Raw genomic sequence first — 21,013 nt, 5'->3', positions numbered from 1 at the left:
CCTTTTCCTTCTTCTTCCCCCACTTCGTTCCTCACAGCCTTGTTTCCTAACTCTAAGGCAATAGGTAGCGGGCAGCTTGTCCCAGACTAATCCCCTGAACCTTTCCATAAAACCCCTCTTCTCTGACTTCCCAGTGAGCTCAGGCAATCCAGCCTATACTCTCATGTTGCTTCTTCTGTGCTTAGCCCTCCTTTGTTTTACCGTCCCCAGCTTTAATAAATGTAGCGTCATAGTCACCTGGACTCATGTTGTGAAATCTTTCCTACCCGAAGTCAAGAACCCACACACTACAACTGGCTCTAGGCAGACCCGTTGAGCTCAGGGCCAGGCCCCTGTTGGTAACAATAGAGATCCATCATTCTCAATGATTACATTTCAAAGGATGGTTCAGGTCTTTGAGAAAGACCTTATAAAATTGCTTATAGAAATTGAATAATTGTTGAAAAAAGTGATTTAACCTATGGTACTTGAAGAAAAAGGAAATATTAACTCCAGTATTTTGACAACTAATAATAGTTTAATTCTACCAAATATTCAGAAAGTTCACATTAAATACAGTAAACATTGCTATTGTGGGTATGCACATTGGGGTGACCCAGCTGACCTCCCCATCTGTAGTCTTGTCATCTCCATCCATCTGTTGTCAGGGGAAATTAGGATCTTCCACAGGATCATGAGAAAAGCATTCCAAGGATCCACACATGGGAGATGGTGGTGTGAAATGATTTATTCACGTGGAAGGCTGACGTTGCGTTCCCTTTTTTTTTGTCCTGCCATGTAAAAAGTCCAACCTTGTCTTCAGCAAGGCCAAAGCAAAAGTCAGCATCCATGTTTCTGCTTCACATTAAAGCTTAGTTCTTCTGGAGTCCATGAAGTCTGCCTCAGACATGGTAGCCCCTAAAGCCACAAATGAATGTGACAAGTGCATTACAGGGTGAAAGAGAGAGAGACAGACAGACAGACAGAGGGAGAGAGAGCTTCTTCATTCCCCTTCAATTATATTAGTTTGGATTTGGGTTGGGCCAGGTGCTTTTTCAAAAGAGCCAATAAACTTCCCAAGCTTTCGCAGGTTTTTTGATGGGCCCACCCCCTAGTTAGACTGACACTCAGTCTTATATGGTCAAGCTTTATCCCTTTACCCCCTAACAATCTGGTACCTGAGGTGGGGAGGTAGAAGCATTAATCCCTTGGCTGAGCAATGCTGTGATCCCCTAGCGTGTGAAGCTATAGCTTCCTGCTGAAGTAAACAGGCTTATGAGTTTATTAAACTCAGTGTCTAATTTCCTTTGCCTCCTTTTTTATTTGTAATTGGTTAACTACCTATGCTAACACATCTACTGTATAGCCTCCAGAGTAATTATTTTACAAATATAATTAAATAACTTTCTATGTCCTTCCCCAATATCACAATTACCATGTGCATCTGGTTTAAATTTTTCTTTTTTTTTTTTTTTTCTGCCAGGGCTTAAAAGATAAAGTCAAACCTCTTTAACATGACCCATTAAACCCTTCTGCATATCTCTCTAGACTACACTCCTGACACTGTACAGTGTTCTAGTTTTTTGACCTATTAGCCAGAATTGTTTTATCCTTTTTATGAGCCATCACATCCATTGTTTTCCTGATAGTTTTCATCCTTCTATTTTCAGTGACTAATGCTCCCTTATCCTTCAGGAAGTCACCAGGGAACTTTCTATGTTTGCATTCCTCCAATAGTATCTGAGTTAACCACCCTGCTTCTATGCTATCCCACCAAACATTTCCCTTAAACACTAGGTTATAATATATTAAACTCTTTTTTGTATGAGTTATCTAGATCAGCTCATTTTTTATAAGCTTCCAGGGGACAAGGAATATATTCTTTTTTTTTAATGTCTTTATCTCAGAGTCTCAGAGAAGAATAAAATGGAAGTGTATGGGTTTGGGAGACAAAGCAGTACTGGCTTTAATCATAAACATAGAAATATTAGCAAAATGAATTGACTATTTATTCCTCAGTGTTCATACTCATAAATGTGATATTATAAAATCCATCCAATGGAGTTGTCATTGAGGCAGGATAGAAAGGAGTTAGACTACTTCTTTCACCAGAAGCGGAGTGAAGAAATAAGAATAGACATCACAGACCAATAAGCCATGAGCTCTCCACCAAAGCCCACACCTCCACACATGATCAAAAGGAAACAGTTTATGGCAGGAAACTCCTTCAATGGTCACAGAAGTCAATAACAACAAGGACATGGTAAAACAAGATCAGTCCAAGAGGGAGGAAAAATTGACCAGAGACTGACCCCAAAGCTCATTATACGACCATTATAATGAAAACTAGCACCACAAGTAGAAGGGGGCCCCAGGGTAGCAAACACCATACACTTCCAAATGGATCAAGCTAAGAACAAGACCCCTCCCAAACGAAAGGTGGGGTCAGAATTTGGCTCCACAGAGCCTAGAAACAACCCACTCTTGGAAACATGTAAAATACCAAGAACTACTGACCACCATGCACACAACTCATTCACGAGTCGGCCTGGGTTCCACCGGAACACATACTTTCATTTCCTTCACAGCAGCCCCAGTTTCTTGGCCTTTCTTTTTCTCCACCTCCATAAAATGTGCTTTCGCTCTGACCCAGACTCTCGCTTAGACTGTTCTTGAACTCTTTCCTGCTGGAGGCAAGAACCTGAAGGTCCAGGATGGCATGGGAACAGGGCCAGCCACAGCAAAGAACTCGTCTGATGTCACTAATAATAAAGAGAAGCAGCACAACACATTAGGGCAAATTACTCAGTGCCCCTACATTGGGACTGCAGTATACCAGGGTGGCTGAAAGTATGTTGACAGTTGTGAGTACTTGCAACACAGAATTTATTCTTGAATTCTAAATTATTTATTAATTAAAGTATTGTTTGTCTTCTTCCGTAAACCAACTTTTGCTCACCGCTGCGCTCTTCTAATGAATATGATAGAAAACAAATTTTTTGACTCCTCCCCATTTAAGCCAGAGTCACCTAAGAAAATACATATGTGTAATCACTTATCAATGTTATATTATCAGTTAATATTTACATAGTATGCTTATTCATTCAGTTTAGAAGGTACTCTATGTCAGTGATTTTCAACCAGTGTGCTGCAAGATGCACTCTGGTGTGTTGCAAGAATCTTTAAAACATGCGATACCTGACTTTTTAGTCAGAGGGGCTGCCCTCTTTTCCTTTGGCCTGTCAGATAAAAAGTGACAACAGTCCAATGTGAGTGAATCTAAACTACACCTATTAGCTTTATTTCAGGTTGGCAAAAAATATTATTAATATTTGAAAATATAACAAAATATTTTTGAGTATTTTCATATCTGTTAAAAATGTCTAATTATGTTTAATCTTCTAAACTTAAAAATTGCAATGTCCTATGAGCAAACATTGACTTCTCTTTTTTTATTCAGTGGAAAGTAAAAGTAAATGATCTCAAAAATCAATTTAACATTCATTGTTCGATGTCATTTCTTTTCAAAATATTATTCTGGGTTTCTCAGATATTTTTTAAATGTGTACTGCCAGAATAATAAATGCTTATAAAATCTGTTTTTACATGAAAATTAACTAAAAGACATTTCTCCATAGGGCATTTATTAAGTCATTCCTTGATAATTTAGTTTAAGGCTTAGACTGTGGGGAAAAAAGGGTGAAAAATCTGAATGTGCAAATGATTTGAAGCTCTTTTAGATTGAGATCTGATGATGAAAAGTATTCAAAAGGGTTACTATGTTAAAAAAATCTATCTCTCATGAATATTAAAACTCTTAATCATTAAGTCGAATTGGAGTTAAACCAATAATATAAGTTGAAATGTCCCTTATGCATGCTTAGTGAATGAATTTTTATCTTTTTATAATTACAAGAATTAAGCAGAATTTCATTAGTTTCTTAATTACTTAAGTATATTCAATGATTACTGTTATGACACTGTTCCCATGTTCATGTTCCTTCAGTGTACACTTTACATACCTCTATGAAAAATACTCCATGATTCTCATTATTCTAGGAAAAATATATATCTACCCATGAAAGAACGCATTTTAACTAGAACTGAAAAGCCTGAAGCATAAATTTATTTTATTTTTAATAAGTTATACTGAGTACAGTAAATCCCTTATATTTATAAAAGAAAGATTTTCTGCAACACAATCATCAAAACACATTTTTGGAATAAAATTTGTATCAATGATACTAATTATCATCAGCAATAGAAAAGTAAAATAACTTGAGTTACTGATTGTAAAATAAATCCAAGAAACATATTGGAAGATACCATATATAATATTTCTGAATGCCCTTCCTTGACTACTTCATAATTATTCACCAATATACATTTGTATATTTTAGTTAACCACATTATAAATGCTCCTGAAACTCTTTTAAAATCTGTATTTTTGCAAATAGACTCTTAGAAAATTTGACACTATCAATAGCGCTAACAGAAACCTGAGCAGTGTGGCTCAGTGGGTTGGGTGTCATCCCATAAACAGAATGTTCTCCTTTCGGAGTCCCCATCAGGGCACATGCCTGGGTATGGCCAGGTCCCCAGCTGACAACCAATTGATGTTTCTCTTGCACATGGATATTTGTTTCTCTTTTCCTCCCCCTCTCTCTAAAATAAATAAATACATAAATAAACAAATAAAATCTTTTTAAAATGGCACTGAGTAATTAGGGAATTGAAATAACTAGGCTTATTATACAATTATGTTTTGGTTTAATTTTTAAGTTTAAAATGAAAATGGCTAATACAGTTTATTATAGATAACTTCAGGGTGTTTATATCTAAATTTAGCATGAGGCAGGCACTCACATATCATATAGTGTTTGAAATCTTGGCTCCAACAACACTTACCTTGAATAATGCAATAAGTATGACCATCTTATACCTTTGTCCAAAACAATGAAAAAATGAATTGAGGCTCTGCTTTCCCTGAGCTATCCTAATTATTTTAACTTGTTATTTTATTTTAACATTTCCCTAGCATAAGACAGAGCTGAAGAAGAGGTAATCATCATGTTTGTCTCTTTAAAATATAATTATACTGATATCCTAAATTTTACAATAATTATATTTATTTTCATTTGCTTGAGAAACTCATGATCAAGTAAAGAAATAGCCAGGAACCTAATGGTGCTTTCATTTTCTACTTATGACATCTATTAAAATCTTTATATCATAGCCTTGATATTTTGAGACATCTTGAGGCATTTAGCAGTTTTTTGGCTGTGTAATTGCCATGCAATAGACCTCACATATTTAACACGTACAATTTGTAAAATATTACATTTATGTGTCATCATCACAATCAAAATATCAAACATATTGATTACCATAAAAGTTCTCTCAGGCTCTTTTGTAATCTCCCCTATGCACTTATCTTCCCACCCCAATCCCTAGGCCACCACTGAATTGTTTTTGTTGGTATAAATTAGTTTGCATTTTTTAATATTTTATGAAAATAAGGTCATGCAATATATTTTTGTCTGCCTTCTCTCATGTAACATAAATATTTTTATATTTGTCCATATATTTTTATTATAACAATACTTCACAAAATTGTATTACTGATTAATATTTTGATGTTTAAATATATCACAAATTAGTTATCTACTTACTGGCTGGTAGACATTTAGGTTGCATCCCATTTGGGGGCATTGCAAATAAAAACTTGTAAACATTCACTTATAAGTCTTTGTATAAACAAAAGTTCACATTCCTCTTGAAGAAATATTGCTTGGGTACATTTGCTTATAAGAATCATTATCAATATGCAAAATTAATTCGATTTCTATGTACTAGGAATGAGAAGTTAGAAAATAAAGTTTAAAAATTATCATTTATAGTAAAATATATAAGATTAGATAATGTGATGACCTGCTGAGAAGGCCATAAAACTACAAAAAAATACCAATCAATACAGATTCCAAAATAATGTTATCTCTACTAGAATTTAAAAGTAGCATAAACAATGGTTTAGAAGCTCAATGATTGAAAGCAAATAAATACATTCTGTAAAAATGTTATGAGTATATTATTATCTAATAATTTTGATTATGACTATAAATTGCAAGATATTGACAGTAAATATCTTCTATTACTTTATGACATTTAACAAAAAAAAATTTAGTTTCCTTCTTTCTTGATAGGCAAACTGCTCAGTTTCTGAGACCAAAAAAAGAAAATCTCTCCTTTACAAATACAGAGGATAAACAGATAAAACCAGCCTCTTCAGTAAGGATACTCAGTTGTCTCTTTTCAGGAATTTATTCAAACACTTCAATCTCCTGATAAGGAGATATTGTATAAATATAAATATTGCTATCTATAGTTGTTATTTTTCTCAGAACTCTAGGCATAATCTTCTTAGAAACATAAATAAAATTTGTGTACTCTTATTAAGTGAAACTATTTGAGGGTTGCTTTCAAAATAGAACTGTTTTAAGAAATGGTTTGTGAATGTTATTTAATACATTCCAAAGTTTCAGATGGAAAAAGTGGAGGGTCCTCCTGCAGGAACTCTACCTAAAATCCCCATGTGTCAGCTTGGTTCAGCAAAGCATGTTTAAGATGGAAGAATGCTTTAAAATTGGAAATCAACAGTCTTAGTCCAATATAAGAAGACCCAAGAGGATTTGCATTGTATAAACTGTGTGTGTGTGGAAAATATCTATTGTCCAAGCCAGCTACTTCTGAACTGAAGATCACTAAAAGATCAGTGACCCTAATAGTCGCTTCCCCTCACATGGGGCCACATTGCAATACTGTGCACTATGATGCCTCTTAAAAATGGACTCGACTTACGACTCAAAGAACACAAAGGGGCAAGTGAACACAATGGTAGGTGAACATACTTTCAAGATGATTTCCAATTGTGAATCTTCATCTGGGAAAAACTGCTTAGTATAGTAAACTGGAGGGTCATTGTGGGTAACCTGGCCAGCAGAAGAGGTACATTGATATAATAGGAGTATAAAATATGGTGTTCTTTTAGATTTAAGTAGAATGAAAAGGAACTATTTTACTTTAGCTAAGAAAAATATAGCTTAGTAAAGCGGTTTTCCTCAATGTATCTACTTACTGCAAAGTGGAAAAGTAACACTACACATACAAAGAGAGAAAACTTTGTTCCTGCTTCAAAACTCTTCAGCAAAAGTGAAAAGGAAGGAAAGATGTACAGAGAAATTGGATTCTGTATAGCACCCCCTGAGAGTTCTTATTAGTTTCACAAGAAAGCAGGTGCATACACTTAGCTCACTTGGCAATGTAGGCAAACATGTAGCTATCATTACATTAACAAAATGCTCCCTTGTTACATTTCATAATCTTCACATTGACTCAATATACCTGAGTCCTATAGACAAAATACATAAAGGAATTTTAATGATGTAAAGAGCAGGTAAACTGGGAAAGGAAATGCCACAATTTACAAAATAGATATAAAGGAATTAAACAATAAGATACACAAGGATTTACACTGGATCTTAGCCAAAAGGGCAAGAATTGATGTACAAAGATTTAAAATGTAAAAACTGATCCACAAAAGATTCAAGCAACTTAATGAAAATGATCTTACACAATTATGGCAATTCCACATATAAATAAACATAAAGGCTTCTTTCAACCCTGTAATGTATCAATCATATTGTCCAGTTTGTAAGGTACTTTTGGACAGAGTTATGTATTGAGTCCTTCTGCTAAGTGAATACTTAAAAGTAGTAAGATATGAAAGGAATCTTTATAATCATGTCTCATTTTCCAGTCAAATATTAAAATACTTGGAAAAATCCATTCCTTGGCAGTGCTAAAACATCGATTCCTTTAGCCTATGTAGACTAGTGCTGTTCAATACAGCAAGCATTATTTAAATATTTTTAATAACCATAGTGAAAAATAGAGGTATATTAAATTGAGTTAAGTGATAATTTTGTTAAACCAAAGATATTCAAAATATTTTATTTTTTAGAATAATTTATTTCACTGTGAAACATGAGCATATCATTTTCAAACCTATATCTGTCCAAGTTATCTCTCTAACTCTTGTCAACTCAGTGTTATTCTCATTGAATTCAGAGTATTGAGTAAATTATAAAGCATATCAAAAACTGTTCTTCAAATTTTTTATAGTTTTTGTGGTCAATTTACATGACACTGTGTTATAACTTAAATCTTCTGCACAGCGTTTCATGGTACAAAATGTAAGATCTTTATATTGAATTATATTGTGAAATTTAATTTCAAATAAATCCTTATACCTATCAAGATAGGTGACAAATTAGCTTTTACTTCCCTTGTAGTTTTGGAAGTATCTTATTTATAGACAAGGATTGGCAAAAGTATGTTTGCAGTTGTTCATATGCAAATAATACAATCATTAATAATAATAATACAGGAATAAACTGTTTTACATATTCAAAACTGTAAACCTACCAGTGAGAGACTATAAATCATGCTGCCATTTCCTCTGTGTCTATAATTATTGAATATTTGACAATAATCTTGTTATAAATTTATATAAAAATAAAAACACCACCGTGGTTCATTATAAAACTTTTCATAGTTCAATCAATAAGCATTGGCAGAGTACATGATTATTATAGTCCTTGTCTTCTAACTTTTTTAGAATTTTCATAAACTAGTGAAGATTCACAGCCTTCACATATGCTGGACAATTTCTGATAACTTTATCATTATAACTTTTCTTAAGATTTGCCTCAGAAAACTGAGCTCTAATATTTTTAATGAATGACTCATAATGGAATGAAGCAGTAAAAGAAACATCAGCTTCTTGTTTTAAGCTTTCAGTCAAATAAGATTATTTTATTTAATATAACTAGGACACTGTCCATCAACATAGGACTAATTTTTTATCTAGATAAAACTCTTCATTGTTATGTTGAAGATTCAAAATATTGACTCCACAACTTTGATTTTTTAGGGTGCAAATTTATACGTCATCATGCATTTGTAACACTTCAACAAAACCAACCAAAATTTTAACTGCATGGTACTTCATACTTTATGACTCATTGGGTATTTCTAATTTCTAAATGTTTTCATCAATTGATATTTCATGTCATTATAAAGAATTTATATCACAAACAAAAGTCTGGTGACTTAACTGAAGGTCTTTCCCTATTTAATAAACCTTAATTTTTATCTTTTCCTTATAATTTTATAATAACATTTCTATAATTGAAGTAATAATTTGTCATTTTTTTAATCTAAAAATGTGTGTGTTGTCTGTGTGTATATGTGTACATATGTCTGTACACAGGCAAGAATGTAAGCAATTTACAGCTGACCAAAGGTGACCCGATCTTATTAAAATGCACACAGGCTCCAATGTCAGGCAATCCCAGTACAAAATCTGGCTTCAAATATACCTGTGTGGCTTTAGGAAATTGCACAATTTCCTTAAATTGTTCTTTCTCATCTCTCAAATGGGGATAATATAAGAACACAGCTTCTTAGCATGATTGTGATGATTAAATAGGCTAATATGCATAAAGCATATAACCTGGTACTCTGAATGTACATGCTCAAAAATGCTTGTATTTTTATTATCTTACCCTATTCCCAGCACTTATTTCTTTCCTTACTATGTTGAAATCACCCATTCAATTCTCCAGAGCCAAAGTAACAGTATTAAAAATTGGTTAAGATCATAATACACAATTGAGAATAAGATGATTGGGTTCATATCCATTTCCACCTCCACCAGTCACATGATAAGGACAAGTTACACAATTTTCTAAACTTCAGCTCTCCTATCCAAAGCATAATGTGTTGAAGAAAGTACTCAAGAGGATGTGACTTCCGGCCTATTATGCGGTGATCAGGATTCAGACAATCAAAGGCTCCTCACCCCAGCCTCTGTCCTTGGAATGTGTGTTCTGCTTATCATTCCCACAATGATATAGCTTTGAGAGAGTAGGGTGTTGTTGAGATTACCTGGACAGTCTGTGTGATTGAACATAGTTAAACCCTCTATGTAACTTTTAAGATTCGGTAGGTAGGAGTGTAGATCTACTTGTAGTATGGTAGCCCAAGCCAAGCTTCTGTAAATTATCTTGCTTATTAAACCTACTATCTACCAATGCGAGTGGTCTGCTTCTTTCTGGAGTCACTCCCTACACTCTGAGTATGGGGCCATTTTTAGATTTCACCCAGGAATCTCTCAAGTTGTAGAATCAACATAATAATTATATCTGCCTATTAGAAAAATAAGAGAAAATATGTAAAAGTCTTTTAGTAAAATGTTTTACACATACACATAATAAAGTAACTACTGTGTTTTTAAAAATATTCAATGTTAAAACATTCTGGAAATGTCAAAGATATATCACACAAATTAAAATAACAATTTTTTAAATTTAATTTTGTGAATAGCATATATCTCAGAACAACCAGTACAAGTGATTTTTGCTTTTAGTAAAAAAGCATTTTATGAATGAGTTATTTAAGGTAATAGATTAAAATATTTAATTCTTATATATCATATGTGAATATAAAATTAAGTATTAAATACTCGGTGCTCTTCAGAGTTCTGCACTTTGGTGCACTGAGCACATGTTCATAAATGTTAGAAATGATACTGATCAAAGTTAAATCCATAGTATAGAGTATAACCTTAAGAAATTGTCCCTAAATTCAAGGAGAAAACAAGATTAGATCTAAAATAAAACAATATTGAACCTCTAGATCACAATATCTTTTACCAAATGTCCCCTGGAAAGGTTAAAACAATTTAATTTCCCTCTAGTAGCACAGAAATAATAAATTCTTTGAACCCCTAACAACACTGATATTTTTTAATCTTTTCAAACTAATAAAATGAAATCTTTCTATTATGGACTATTTCTTTTCTATGAGAAATGTTAAACCATTTATATTATTTTACCATTGATATGTCTGGTATTTTTCTATCTTCTTGATTGATTCTTTACTGTGTCTTATGTATATTGTTCTATGTTCTATTTTTTTTTTTGCCTTTCTTGTATTAAATTGAAGTATAGATTGATATTTTCATTCTTCTGATAATGAAAGGTCTTTGAAAATTCACTTATGTTTTTCCATCAACATGCCATATTGTTTAATTAAAGCTATATAGGGTATAATTTTAACCCATATAATTTACTATTTTATTATCTTAAATTACTTTATTTTTCAAAAACATAATGGTCAATGTATTTATAGTAATCATCAGTAGATTCTGACTGTCCTCATTAGGACCCTTTCAACTTCAAGTGGGAAAAACAATCTCAAACTTGCTGAAGCAAATACAAACAAACAGTTAAGTGCTGTGGGAGAGTGAGCTTCGTTAGCTGATGTAACGGAAAATTTCAGTTATGTCATCACTGCACATCACCTTTCTTCTTCTCTTGACTTCATTACCAAACTCTATGTGTCAGCCCCACACAGTAAGATCATGGTAACAGACACCAACAAAAAGAAAACACCTGTTTCCCATATTTTCAGCAGAAGTCCAGAGCACGACTCCGCTTTATTTCAGTGAAGTCACTTGTTTACTGAACCAGTCAGTGTGGCTGTCGGAAAGGAAGAAACTTGACAGCTTAGGTTATGTTGAATGCTTGCTCTGTTAGCATATGAAATAAAATGTGGAGATATGTAATTTTCAATAGAAAAATTGTTGATCTGTCAACCAAAAAAAATAGGTGGAATCACTGCTATGTAGAAAACCAATCAAACAAAAATAATGTGTGTCTTACAACAAAATTATGAATAGATTTTAAATAATTAGTTTCCTTATGTATTACTTGAAATATTTAAAATGTGCAAAATTAACTTAAATTTTAAAAATTTACAAATAAAACTATAATAAGAAATATATTTCATATTTTTTACCTATGTTGACAGAAAGAAAAGGCCCTATGAAAAAATTAGATATATGTGTGCGCACTGGTAAAAATCACTATTTCCTAGGTTCTCTTACTTCATGATAAAAATCTGTTTTACTAGATTCAATATAAATTATTTAATAAGGTATACAATTGTGAATATATTGTTAGAGGCAATGTTATAAATTATACTGAGTAGAAAACTGGTCATCAAAGTATTTTAGCTTTTTTATGAATATAGAAAATCCTCATGGGATATGTATACACTCCCAGTTCATTTGGATTGGCCTAAAGCCTTTCTGTCATGATATATCCAGTGTCATAAGTGAAGGTGATTAATTTCTAAATTACACCTTCTTTTTCCAGCTTTTTGTCAGGCTACACCTAAAGTAAATACCCTTAATAATAATTTTAAAGAATGTTACATAAGTTCAAAAGATTCAATGCAGTAATTATTTGACTATTCTGTACTTTTTATTCTGCTAAAAACCTTGGAGGAATATGAAAAATAGAATGATAAAGAATTCAATTAAATTAATCTCCACTGTAAGTGTAGCATCTATTTTTAAAAAATTTTTAAAAATTAACCATTAGAATTTGTCTACATCTGGACATTTCAAGTTTATTCTTTCCATTTATAGTTTTAATAGTCCAATTATTGATGTTACTTCAGAAACATTTTTAACTACTCATGCATATTGTTTTGAAAACTTTAGCTAAAATTTCCAATGCTTTTATTATAATGAATGACTTTAAATTCAGACAATACTATGATCATTAATAAAAGATATACTGTAAGTGTATATATAAAAGTGTATATTCCATCTCAGAAATATTTTTCATGTCTTGCTATACAATCTGAGTTTATCATTATTTTTCAATGCAAAGTCCTTGGTTTCTGGGTAGAAGCTATTGGATATAGGGGCATGACATTAAAATCATTCCTAAGAGATGTAAGTAGTAGACCAGACTTTTCCTTGTTAGGGGGATCATTTAGGAATTTTGACTGTACATAAGAAAAATTGCTCACTTCACTATCTAGAACAAAGATTTGTTTTGGTAAATAAATGTTATTGCAACACAGCCATGCCTTTTTGTTTATGCATTGTTGATACAGTGTTGAATAGTTGTGAGAGAGACCATGTGGTTCACAAAACGCATACTATTTTGACTCTGTTCCTTTACATAATAAAAAATTTGCCAATGCCTTATTAAAAGTGTTCTGTTATTTCTATACTATCAAAGGAATGGATAATATTAATATTCTATTTTAAGGCAATTAAATATAAAGTTATATTTATTTAAAATAGCTTTAATTAAACAAAGTCAAAATCAAGTCAATAGTAAGAAAAGATTAAAATCTAGTAGCTTTAGTGACTGTAAGTTTGCTTTATACAAATAGTATTTAACAAGTTATCAAAAGATGTATTTCGTGTGTTTATTCCTGGCTTCCTTTTAAATAGGCATATGACATTTGTTGAGCACATTATCTCTGAAACATTTATTTATCTACAAAATAGAAATGACAATACTACTGCTCCTTTTTATAAACAGGTATTGTAAGAATTAAATGAAATAAATTTTAATGTCTACAACTCCATACAAATATGTAGCAACTGCTGTCAATTTTAATTATAAGTGAATGTAGGATAAGCATTTTACATTGTGTTCAAGGATTTTTTCATTATAAGATAGAAGAAATCTATTTAAGTGGCCTATTCCAAATTCAAACTATAATGTAAGGCCATTCAGGACCATTAGGCTTATTAACTCTTCTTGAGCCAAACAAAATTTGCTGTATTTCTGTGTGTTGGAACCATGTGGTCATTTCATTTTTGTACTTGCTAAGTCTTTGAGTGTATCTGACATAGGACTGTCTCACCTGCAAGTGAGTTACTAATAAACCAAAGTAGGTCACTCTTAAAATAAGAGAAATAAGCCAACACTGATTATACTTTTTAAAAAATGTTCTACCTATATTGAATATAAGATTTTGTTCTTAATCTTGGCTTTGCCACTCTCAGTTCCTTCATGCCCAGTATGAATGTTTCGTTAATGCCTAGACTCTGCTTCTGTCCTCGAGGGGAATAAAGCTGGCTGATTTCACAACCTGTTCTCTACCCTCCTCTCTCATTAGATATCTCTTAATTGGATTGGCTCTATACATGCATAATATTTACCAGCCTCTCATCCTCTACTTACTGTTCTCCATGGTAATGACCTTAGGTATAGACACAGACATCAATGTATAGTTATAGGTACAGATATATGTAGTTGATAGCTCTGCTTAATCAGCTTTGGCCCAGCTTTGGGTTTTAGTCCATGTTGCTCTTCCTTAACTTGTTGCTTCTGTGTGACCCTCTACATGACACTGAATCAAAATTTTTATGACCTGATGGCTTCAGTGGATCTTGAAATAAATCATTAAATTGAAAATTGGCCTACCCCAAACAAGACCTTTAAAATGTACTTTCCTATTTGTCAGTTTTTAAAGGTTTGAATTTGGTCAAATTTCCCCATGAATAAATAATTTTAGTTTCATAATCACTGGTAGCCTAAGACCTAAGATTTGTCAAAGACAGAAAGTGGGTAGATTCTGGCTTATTTCATATTCTTATTATCCTCCTTGAACCCATGTCTACAGAATCTCCTACTACTTTAAAGTGGTATGATTTAAAACAATAGGCAAACTTAGAAATCAAAAAGTGAAAATCAACAAAATTAATGCTCTGGAAAAAGGAGTGATGCTATACTAAGAATTTCTAAATAAGGCTTCCTGCTAAAGAGATTAGGTTAAAACTGAATAAATATTTCTGAAAAATTTTCCCATTTATATTATGTTAAAACTAAAGAAACTAAGTTGGTTTATCTAAATAGAAAACAAACATCTATTTATAAGTTAATTAGGATCCCAATTGTGATTACAGTATGAAAGATAATTGTCTAAAGACGAGGTAAAGTAAGACTCTATTTGGGCGGTGAAAACTAACATTAATATTTAAGCACACCAGGAAGATCAAAAACACTAAAGGGTTAGTTAGTATGTTCAGACTTGCCTTCTTCCAAGAGAAGTACATGGATGTGCAAACTGTGCATTGGTTATGAAACATGTGTTTAAAAGATACCGTTTTCTGAAAGTAAAATAGAGAATATTTTTTACTTTAGAAAGGAGTTCAAATATAATATCTCTGCTGAATTTAATTTTTAAAAAGCATAAAAATGTAACCTTAATTAATTCAGTAATGAATAGTACAGAACCATAAACTGAGAATTATTGTATTGCCTTTCTTAAGATAATTAAACAGTGGGCTCTCAATACTTCCTCCCTAGTAATATAACTTAAATTTTTTTGAAAAATCTCTTCTATTCCTACTACAGTTATTATAGTAATGCTTTTAATAAATATATTATATTTTCTGTTAATGAAGAATAATAGAAGTGATCTATACACTAAGTCTAAAATGTGGAGCACTGAAATTGTGAAAACCCTCATAACTTTCAAAATCATAGAATTGGTGACAAATGATACTGTATGTAGCTCATTATTTTTGAGACTTATGAAAGAATTTCACAAAGGTGCATTTACCTCATAAAAAATAAGTTTCAGCAATATTTATCTAACCCATAAATAATTAAAATCCCTATTATCCAAATTGGATTACTTTGATACAAATGCTTGCTGTTTCCACCATTGCTCACATTATTTGAATTTTATGAGTATGCTCAATCAAAACGTGTTACATGTCTTAAATGGTTTTCATAAGCAATACTATGTGCTGGCATGGAATTTTTGAAAGCTAACCAATATTTCTGTTGTCTGTGGAAGCATCTTTTACTATGCAATCACAGATAATTAAGACTTTTTAAAAATTGAACAATGATTTTTTAGAACATTAATGAGCAGTCTGTGCCCCCCACCTCATGTTTAACTTATCCCTTCACCTTCTCCAGTGTAATTCTGGGCAAAATTCCTTGCAGATAGTTATAAAGATATAAAGGAAGAACAAAGGAAAATGACTAGATATTCATTCATGTATGAGGTATGAAAAAATGAATTGTGTAATTTCAGTGATTCTGCATGAATATTAAATGCTTCTATGTTTGCATTTAAAACAGGCATTGCACAGTATAAACATGAACAGTGAATTTCATGCAGATATTTTAAATGTTTAATTTGTCTTTACTTAGAATGACATCAAGTAGCAATTTTTGCTAAGTACTTCACATGTTTTATTGCATTGACTTTTTTTAAATTTTGCATTGAATTTATTGAAGTAACATTTGTTAATAAAATTATTTCAGGTGTAAAATTCTGTAATACATCATCTGTATATTGTATTTTCATCATCCAAAGTCAAATCCCCCTCCGTCACGGAATACCCCTCCCCTATATATTCTTCTACCTCCCCCGACTCCTTTTTTCTGTGTCTATGAGTTGTTTTCTTTTTATTTCTTTGCTCAATCCCTTCACCTTTTTCACCCAGTCCCCTAAATTTCCCCACTGACAACTGTCAGTGTTTTCTGTATCTGTGAGCCTGTTTCTATTTTGTTTGTTAGTTTATTTTGTGCAGTAGAGTCCACATATAAGTGAATTCGCATAGTATTTGTCTTCATCTGCCTGGCTTGTTTCACTTAGCATAATACTCTGCAGTTCCACCCATGTTGTCGCAAAAGGCAAGATCTATTTCTTTTGATTGCTGAGTAGCGTTTCATTGTGTAAACATACCACAGCCATTTTAAAAAAGGAAATAGAAAAAGATCATGGACAAAAATGTAAAAGCTTTATATTTCAGTACCTTTAATGGAATTTTTATCCTTGTTTTTGAACAAAGGGCCTGCATTTTCATTTTGCAGTGGATGCCACCAATAATGTATCTGGTCTTGCTGTTGGAATTAACACGAGGGAGAAAGGGGAACAAACGGTTGGGTCAAGGGAGCGGTCTGTGACACAACTACAGGAAAGCCTCTTCTGCCAACTGCACAGGAAGCCTTCAAGCAGGCATCACCTTCAGAGGTGTCCCCAGTTGTGGTGAGAGGCGCAGCCTTTATACCTTGTGTCTGACAGTCAACAAAGGTAGGACAACTCTCCGGCCAGGGCGATACCCAGGGAGAAAGGCAGACGCAAGCCATGAGCTGGCATCCTTCCTGCAGCTGGGGAAAGAATCCTGAGGGGAGATCTGGGCAGAGCAGCGCAGCCTCCAGACCAATAAGTAAGGCAGTTGGACCTTATGTCAGATGTTGTAAGGCTGTAACTCTCTGATTAGTTTCACGTGGCTATGTTCTAATTGTGTGAGAGGCCCCTGACAAAGAGGATTCCCTGCAACAGAGCGTCCACGTTGCCAGGGAATAGACCATCAAAGGGAAACCGGGAGGCATCTGACATCGGACAGTCTAGTATCTTAGCGAGTCAATCTCCTAAGGCAAAGTTAATAGATAGTCAGATCTGGAAATCTCTCAGATAGAGCATCCTGAAAGCAGACCCAGGAGAAAGAGGCTGACAAATGAACTTTTGACTAGGAAAGAAATTGTTACTTGTCTGTTTTGTTTTACGACAAGAGCTTTTTTCTCGAGGTTAAGTGGAGACACATAATGAAAGTTTCATACATACATCCTCACGTGTGCTGTGCTTCATTAGGGCTATAATCTTGACATTGCTGGGCCTTCCAGCCAATATAATACATGAGACATACCTATGCTTGCATTAAAAAGAGACTAATCATGAAGCAACAGTCTGCTAGACACTCATGCTCAAGCGATTCTACTAAGCAATGGATGCCTCCCACAGTCAATTTCCCCAGATTTAAATGAGTGCTTTTAAAATATTTCATTATTTTTTTAATGAAGCAGAAAGTAGTTTAAGAATATACATAACCCATAAACAGATATTCAAATACTTTCCATTTCTTCTAGTTTGACCTGTTAAAGCTGGTTCAGTTTTCATCATTTCCATCAGAACAGGGTTATGGTGGTATGATTCCTGCAAATAGTGTCAGCGTTTGTTGGTAGCTGAGAAGCTCAGCAGTGCTGGTGCAGCAGTGGGGAGAGGGACCCACAGGTTCCAAGGAGCACTTGGCTGCCTGCATTCCTGTGACCTTTGTTCAGGCCCCCACAACAGAATCTTTTATGTATTTTTCTGTCTAGGCCCATGCCTGTCCCCTCCCCAGGACTGCCTCATGGGTGTGTGACCTGAGCTGTCCCACAGGGCCCTCTACTTAGAACATCCATAAACTTGAAGAGCCCTAGACTTGCTTTGATATATTGCTGTCATGTCTTGAAATCTTAATAATTTTTCAATAAAGGACCCTGTACTTTCATTTTGCTTGAAATCCACATATTGTATGGTTTCCCCTGCCATCCTTCACAATTCCTAATAGGATCAGAGAGTTGAGATAAAATCTCAGAGAAATTTTGACATCTAAAAGCAAAATAGCAGCCTTCTACAAAAGACAAAATACTCTCTCTACATAAAGCAGATGAAAGTGAAGCTGCTCTGGCAGAGAAGGGACGGAATCCAACCCATTTGGTCTTTGCTGCTATAACCCTCTAGGTTAAGTCTGCAAAATCTTCAGGATCAGCGAAACACAAATTGGAAACCATTACCTTAGGGTTTATTCTAATGACAACAGGAAAATAAATATCCAAAAAATAGTAATCCCACTAATCTAGCAACTAATATTTGCACACATTTCTTTTAACAAGCCATTTGTGGTTCGGAAGTTGTTGGGGTTTTTTTTTGTTTGTTTGTTTATTTTTTGTTTTTAAATGTGTTTTTTGGCCTCCTTCCCCCAAAGATAGATTGCACATAAAAGATATTAAAAGTGTTTGGATGACTGATGATAGTAACCAGTTAATGGATGCTTCTTCTTTGCCATCCAATGTACTAAATTCTTTTTATAATTATATCATTGAATTATCACAATGCTGAAGCCCAGAAGAGTCCCATGTTACACAACTGATAGATGATACAGCTAAAGTAGTGATAAAGATGGAATTTTAATCCAGTATGGTCTGACTCCAACGTCCTTGAACTAAAGATCAATAAAAAACTGAAATTAATCATCTGTTTGAGTACACTTAAAATCTCTATTTGTTAGCATCTGTAGTAAAACCAATTATAATTAGAAAGACATCATGGCACTGAATAGAAATGGGAGTCGTTTAAAATGTGTAGAAATATAAGAGCAGATAGAAAAGAAAAGTTAGTGCTACCGATGTAGTGCTACAATCTAATTCATATGCTTGGGCTCTTGATAGCAATTCTTATTCATTTGTAAAAGGAGAAAAAATGCTAAGTAAATATTTTAAAATTTGGTCTGGGTCCAATGTTTGTTGATTTCCATGAGCTGAGTAGAAGAGAAAAAGAGATTAAAAAGAAATAAAAGGATATTGAAATGTCAGTGATGAAAAAATATGAGGCAATTCCACAACTGGACTCTTTACATAATGTCAAAGAGTAAATTTGCATGTGAAAACTGACTTTTCAGATATATAAATATTTTCTTCTGAAAACTCCATCAACAAAAATAACTCTTCCTACTGAAATCATTATGCTTCTGGGAATTGGACAAGTCGCATCACTTATAATTCATTTCCTTGGGTTCTTTCACAAGAAAGTAATCAATTCAGCTCAAGAAAGCAAAGTGTTCCATGCTTGGCACCATCTGCACGATCAAACGAGTCATTGAAGAATAGTAGTCCTGCCTCATTTGAAAAAAATATATATATATGCAAAAAAAAGTATGTGATAGATTAAATTGGCAAATTATATAGACAGACATTTTATATAGAGAAAACAAATAATGAAGTGCCATTCATTTTACTAATGCAAGGGAAAATAACAATATAATACCAATTTTTGCCTAACAACTTGACAAAGTTTTTTTTTTGGCTTTTGTTTAATTTTGAAAGTACCCAAGAATGAGAAAAGGCAGTCAAATGCCTATTATCATGTAGAATTTATAGAAGTAAAATTTAGTTTTGTCTCTCGTAAAAACAATTTATATTGGGTATTAAAATATTATAAAAATACTAGTTTCTTTTGAATCAATATTTCTATTTCTGAGCATCTATCCTTAATAAATAATAAGAAATTATACATTAAAGAAAAAAATTAATGTGAAGATATGTATGATGCTACCCTTATTAGAGAAACACTGGAGGAAAATCCATTTCCACCATTAGAGAATGGCTTAAGAAAATTACGATACATATATAAAAGTCATTAAAATTAGTTTCACAAGGAATTTTTAATTAACATGCAGAATAATCTTAAGATATGTTGTAAAAACATCATGTCAGTTATAGATATATTTAATATCAATTATAAATGAAAATATGTGTAGATCCAAATGTATAATTAATCTACAAAAGAATACATATATAAATTTCATTATATTTATGAATAAAATATCATACAGTAGTGAAAATGAGTGAAATATAGCCATAAACATCACGTTGATCAACCTTCTGAACATAAACTTGAGAGAAAAAAAGCAAGTTTAGAAAATTTTAATATGATTTTACTTATAGTAAGTTGAAAATCATCCAAAACCAAATAATTTTTGTCTAAGATATATGTTCACATGTGTGAATTAGAAAGGAGGAAGACTGTAAACACACAATGCAATGAGATATATGTATTTGGAATAGTATTATTTACTTAGGAACAGAGGGAGATTAGCTCTGGGAGGGCCCAGGAAATTTCAAAGTTATGGTAATTTTCTCTTTCTTAAGATGAGAGGTGAATACCCACATGGTAGGATTTTTTACATATGTACATTTCTCATGCACACAAAGTATCCTTAAAATTCAATACAAAAGTTTTCTAAGAAATATTGAAAGGGGCACTGATTGAAAGAAGGTGAAAGGATTAGCTAAAAAACATACATGAAGGACCCATAGAAATGGAAAATGGTGTGGGAATTGGCTATGATTCAACTTCATCATTATATTTATGGTCAGGAAAATATCTAATTAAGTCCAAAAGCAACTACTAAAAATTTTAACCATCAGAAATGTCCTGTTACAGGAATGTTCTACCAAGAAGAAAATTTAGTGTAAGCATTCTTAGTAGTCTTCAAGTATATAAATAAAATAAGATACATAGTAAGGTTGTTTTT

Source organism: Furipterus horrens, unplaced genomic scaffold, assembly GCF_987537825.1.
Source record: "Furipterus horrens unplaced genomic scaffold, mFurHor1.1.pri manual_scaffold_1, whole genome shotgun sequence".
Lineage (NCBI taxonomy): Eukaryota > Metazoa > Chordata > Mammalia > Chiroptera > Furipteridae > Furipterus > Furipterus horrens.
This window is presented reverse-complemented; position numbering follows the sequence as displayed.